The 5,935-nt window shown below is 32.9% G+C and overlaps 1 pseudogene; it reads right to left on the bottom strand.

Annotated features, from left to right (window-relative positions):
• Positions 1-232: 232 nt before the first annotated feature.
• Positions 233-1,124, bottom strand: LOC149238729 (14-3-3-like protein D; annotated as a pseudogene).
• Between the last annotated feature and the right edge of the window lie 4,811 nt (positions 1,125-5,935).

Genomic DNA, 5,935 nt, shown 5'->3' on the forward strand with positions numbered 1-5,935 from the left:
ACCTATTAATCTTATTTTAATTCACCATCCTCTTATTTTAATTAGGTTTAACTATTTTTTTTTTTGTCTATGAATAATAATATTATAAAACTTGATTTGGATCACAAAGTCTCAAACTACATTGAAACAAACAGTGTAATCCAACAAAATATGATAATCCTTCCACATGTGTCCAGTTATCATTTACTAATGAATTTCTGGATAAAATTATTGCAACAATGTACCACTAATACATCATCCAAACCATTTGCCGGACCATCAACTACTGTGGCAGACCCGTAAAAATGGCCTCTCCTTCCACTCACTAAAATGAATAAAACCACCAAACTGTCATTGAGTCCACCTCCATATGATAAACCTACTAATGAGTGTGGCACCTCTATCTCACTTGAACCAGAGGATCATGCACCTTCTTAGTTATTTGTTTCACTAGGAATCATCCAACTGTTCTTGCATGTCAGAAGTCCAGAGTGTCAGATTATCTCTCAAAAGCTGCATGATTAGTGTGCTATCCTTATAAGATTCTTCACCTAGTGTATCCAGCTCAGCAATGGCCTCATCAAAAGCCTATTTAGCAAGGGCACATGCTTTCTCTGGCATATTCATGATCTCATAATAGAACACAGAAAAGTTGAGTGCAAGTCCAAACCTTACAGGAAGTGTTGAGGCTAGCTCAATCAGACCAATACCCTATGCATTCTTATAGGCCTCCAGTGTGCCATCCGCTGCCTATTTCCTCTCATCCAGGGTCTTAAATTCCGCGAGATAACGATTGTCATCTCCCTTCATCTTGAGATAAAAGACCTTGGCCTCCCCGCAAGAAGCAGAGGGAATGAGATAACCATCCAATAACCCTAGGATGATGTCACAGATGTCGCTCAGCTCGGCCTCCACCTTGAGCCTATATTGCCTGATGAGGGGTAGGTTTAACTATTTTAGGATTAATATATATCCTTACATTTATGTCCATCTTTCCCCTTTTTACCTAATTAATTTACATTATCTACCTAATATTTTCCAACATGGGAAGGGTAGAGTTTTTAAGGTAAGATATTTTTTTCCTCCTATGATTCTCTTAACCCAAGTATTATTCTTGCTTTAATTACCTCGGTTTCTAACATCATTTACCCTCGATGTGAATTTACCTATTTTTTCATATCTTTATTATATTTATTAATTTATTTATTTTTAATGATTCCAATGGTGCCAAGTTTGGTGGTGCCCTTCAAGAACTTCCCTTTAAGTTCCAAGGGTGTCACGCCCAACAGTTTATTTGTGATGCCAAGGGTGCCAAGTTGGTTGTGCCCTTCAAGAAATTCCCTTGAAGTTCCAAGGGTGCCCCGCCACCTGCCCTTCAAACATTCAATGACTATGAGGGGAAAGTATAGTTGCAACGACAGAGAACACTATCATCTCTTATGTTGCCTGCTATAGTGAGACTAATTGTGTTGAGGATCAAGGAATTTTCCTTGATGCACGCCCCCCAGTAAAATCCTCATGAGCGACCCAACTTTGGGACCTGCCACCATGACCTAGTGATGTTCAAGGGGAAGGTGTTTCAATATTTCTAGCCCAAGTCATGGCGGGAGTGCTAGTGGGTGAGACCAAGGACATTTTCCAACCCCTCCCATGCAGTTCCATCCAATTGTACAACCCCATCACCCATATGTAAGTCATTCGGCCAAGCAACTAATCTATGCCCGCAACCACTAACATATCATTAGAATATAGATAAATATATATAACAAGTTTAAAAATTGACTTAGAATTTCAAAGACAAAATATAATTTTCATCAAACCAGTTGTTGTCAACTCGTCATATGTGAGTTCTTTTGGTGGTTTCTTGCCATACTCAATCATCATCGGTAACAAGGTTTCTCAGTGTTAGTCATTGTCATAATAGCATCATCAACATCACCTAGTCATTTGCATCATTGTTCATTGTGAACTAGAACTAATGCAAGTAGGTAACATAGGGGACACATCCATCATGGCTATCATCATCATAACATCAATGGAAACATACGTATCCATCAAAGCTATCAACATCGTAACATCAATAGAAAACATACCTATCCATCAAAGCTATCATCATCATGATATCAATAGAGAGCATACATATCCTTTATTGCTATCATCATCATAAATTCAATAGAGACCAATCATAGCCATTTATGCTACAATCATCATAATATCAAAGAGAACATGCATAACCATTGATGCTACAATCATCATAATATCAATGGAGAACATACATGAACACCACAACCACTAATAATAGAGTCACATGTTCGGATCTTCAACTTGAGGTCATCAAAGAATAAAGTGTGGGCCTTAGGGCTAAATAAATGTTAATGTCATATCACTATTAGTCGACTAGAGTGGGGCACTACAGATCTATTTAATGTTTGAGGTGCAGTTTCTTCCTCATTTGATCTCTTTGAACCCACTTCTTCAATTATGGCCAATATCCGACAATCCTCATCATCCATCTACATTTGGCCAATCCCCAACAATCCTTATCATTCATCTACATTGCCCCTTTCATAGTTCTAAGCTCGTTAGTGTTTGCAGATAAATTTAATATACATCTCAAATCAAATAGAGTGTAACTTTATTGTTTTGGTTGCCTTATTTATAGAGTGGATCTCTTTAATATTTGAGGTGCAATTTCTTCCTCGTTTGATTTCTTTGAACCCACTTCTTCGAATCAAATCAATTATCAACTTCTTGGTCAATTTCTAGTTTTAGATTTATCAATCATGCGTGGTAGTGGGATAACTAACTTTTTCTTCTCACCATATTTTAATTGTACAATTATGAAAAAATACTTATCTTCTTTGAAAATAACATTTTTTTTTCTATACAAACTTTCTCACCAAAAAATTCCCCTCATTTGTGGTAGTGGGATAACTAACTTTTTCTTCTCATCATCTTCTAATTGTAGAATTATGAGAAAATATTTATCGTCTTTGAAAATAACATTTTTTTTCTATACAAACTTTCTCACCAGAAAATTCCTTGAAATTACAAGTTTTCATGGGTACCACTTGTAAATAGGCTCGTTAGTGTTTGTAGACAAATTTAATGTACGTCTCAAATCAAATAGAGTGTAACTTTATTGTTTTGTTGGCCTTATTTATTTATAAAGTGGATCTCTTTAATGTTTGAGGTGCAGTTTTTTCTTCATTTGATTTCTTTGAAGTTAATTTCTAGTTTTAGATTTATCAATCATGTGTAGTAGGGGATAACTAACTTTTTCTTCTAATCATTTTTTAATTGTATAATTATGAGAAAATACTTATTTATTTTTTAAATAATATTTTTTGTCCTGTACAAACTTTCTCACCAGAAAATTCCTTAAAATTACAAATTTTCATGGGTACCACTTGTAAATAGTATTCTTATATTTTTAAAAATTTACCTAAAATATTAATTCCTTTTCCAGTAAAATTTCTTAGGTTTCATTTGATTTTGTAGCTTTGTAGCTTGTAAATAGTAATTATTTTATTTTATTTTAAATTTACCTAAAATATTAATTCCTGTTCAAGTAAAATTTCAAGTGTTCCCTTTGATTTTTCGGCTTTAAGGTTTTTTTTTTTCTTTTCAAAGTTATTTTTCTTCCTTCAGTTTCCCTCCCATCACTTATGAGTCGTGGCCAACTTTCCATGTATCTCATAATTGGGTTCCCTCTCTTTTAATAGTCTATGTTGTTGTCTTCGTTCTTTTCTGCTTTGCAAGCTCCTGCCCTGCCATCCTACCACGTTTTATTGATGGTGGCTCGTTTCATTTCCATTCCTGCCCTGCCATCCTACCACGTTTTGTTTTATTGATTGTGGCTCTTTTCATTTCCGTTCAGGCATGTTTTGTCTTTGTGGGACCATTCAATTAGTGGTTTTATTTAGATTGTGTTAAGAGGTGTATTTTATAACTTATTATAAAGGATGTGTAAGTATGTCATGTTTAATAAAATAATAATAAAAAGAAAATAATAATGTCTGGTCCAAAACAAAAATGAAAATAACCATATATAAAAGAACTACAATACAATTTAACACAAAAAATTGAAAATCCTCTTTAAAAATATTTTAATATTTCTTTTAATTAAATATTTGTAAAATTAATCGTTAAAAAGAAAAATTATACCCTATATTAAAATTTGTAAAGACATAAAATTTTCACATCAAAATTGTAGTATTTGAAAATATTACTTTAATGTAATCTTATTATAAATTTTGCTATCATATAAAAAAGCATCATTAAATTTAATATTAATAATATTATTGTTATTAAATTTAATATTAATATTAATTTTATTATTAAATTTAATATTATTATTATCAAATCTATTATTAATGCTATTAATATTTATAGAGAATATTTTTCAGTAAAAATCACATCATAATTTGTGGACGCATTTCGAACCAATCTTCTCTATGAATTTGATATGGATCACAAAAGCCTAAATTCTACAATTATTAATAATATTAGATTTAATAACTTTGAATTAATAATTTGAAGAAAGGTTTACATTTCAAGGATTTGATTTCTTTTGGCATATGATATGTATGACATATCCAGAGTTAGATGGATCTAACCTGCGACTTATTTTTCCTTTAGATAGAAAGAAAGAAAGAAATTATTTTAATGTGCACGAGGCTAAAGATAGCCTATGGGACAGATTGCCTTTTCATTTGCTTGATGTATTCGACCCTTTTTCTGTGAAGCTTCACAATAAATGCTCCTAGCTTTTCGACAAACCCCTCGCTAAATAGATTATCCCAAGAGCTAGCAGCCAGCATATCTGCATAACTTTCTCTGTTGTCTTTGAAAACCTCACATTCTAAAATGAAATGTTTTTCTGTTTCCACTTTTCCGAAAGAACAAAAAATGCGTACTCTTTCCTCCCACACTTCTTTCGACCTTTTCCAGTGCCCTGTTTCACAAAAAAGTTGATGAGAATTAGTCCTTAACTGAACAATAAGAATTTTGTCTCTCCAAGAGATATTGGCCTCTATGTATGCTTTTGGTTGATGACTATGAGTGGCATTAAACACTTCAATATAGTACTTTTTATTTCTTCATGCTCATTATCCCAAGTACGCTTGTGAAACTTATCCATAACAATTTTTTTATCACTTTTATGTTTATGGGACACACGTTCAAGCAAATACCTCATTTACTAAACCATTTGTTATTTTGCTACATCCATGTTTTTTTGTTTTTGTTTTGTTGTTGTTGTTGTTGTTTTTTTTAATTGTTAAATATATTTTCTTGTTGGTTAATTTCATTGTTTAATTTTTGTTTAATCTGCTGCACAATCTGTCATTAAAGACAACCTTAGGCCCTCTACCATATTCCATTTGCTCATTTTTTTTAAATTCCTTATGACTCGCACCATAACAATTGCTTCAATAGGAGCAGCCCCTGTTTCACTTAACAAGATAGCGTAAGGAACTGCACTTTTTATATTGAATTTGTTCATAATCAAATGCTTCTAAATTTTCTCAATTTGTCTCCATTGCATGTCGAATATACCGTTGGCTCATAGTTCACAACCATAAAGAATCATCAAAATCACTAGAAGCCCAAAAAGAGTTTGAGTGGTTTTCCAGTCCCATAACTTTGCCTCTCTACACCTATTTTGAAAAGCATAAAATGCTTTCCAACCCCCCAAAGTTCTTTTCTTTCTACAACCATCCCAACTTAGATTTTTGTTCAAGTAAATTCCAAGGTATTTGTAATCTGCAACTTCTTCTAGAATGTTGCCTTCAAAGTAGAACATATGACAATTATGTTTTCTTTTCTCAGAGAAAACAACTACTTTCATTTCGTTGATATTGACTTGCATACCCACACTTCTACAAAAATGCTCAAGGGATAGTAAGTGTTCTTTCAAGAGATTCAATTTAGCAATCGGAATAAGGTCATCTAT

Source organism: Pinus tabuliformis, chromosome 8 (genome assembly GCF_031772625.1).
Source record: "Pinus tabuliformis cultivar Carrire ecotype Pingquan chromosome 8, CPIR1, whole genome shotgun sequence".
Taxonomy (NCBI): domain Eukaryota; kingdom Viridiplantae; phylum Streptophyta; class Pinopsida; order Pinales; family Pinaceae; genus Pinus; species Pinus tabuliformis.